Source organism: Elephantulus edwardii, unplaced genomic scaffold, assembly GCF_000299155.1.
Source record: "Elephantulus edwardii isolate Elephantulus edwardi_28Jun2011 unplaced genomic scaffold, EleEdw1.0 scaffold00435, whole genome shotgun sequence".
NCBI classification, from domain to species: Eukaryota; Metazoa; Chordata; class Mammalia; order Macroscelidea; family Macroscelididae; genus Elephantulus; species Elephantulus edwardii.
Genome location: NW_006400185.1, coordinates 373,321 through 373,522, shown reverse-complemented (window position 1 = coordinate 373,522; position 202 = coordinate 373,321).

Below are 202 nucleotides of genomic sequence, written 5' to 3'. Positions count from 1 at the left end.
CCTTCCGCCCGGGCGCTCGTTCTACGTGTCCCCAAGCACCTCTTCCCACCGGCTTTTCCTGTGTACCTTTGAAAGATGCCTCTTCGTCATTATCTTTGGTGCCTTCCCTCTGTGCGCAGCTTCCAGGCTTCCCTTCCGCCCAGAAGCATGTTCTCCCTGTCCCCAAGCACATCTTCCCGTCGGTTTTTCCGGTCTACCTTTG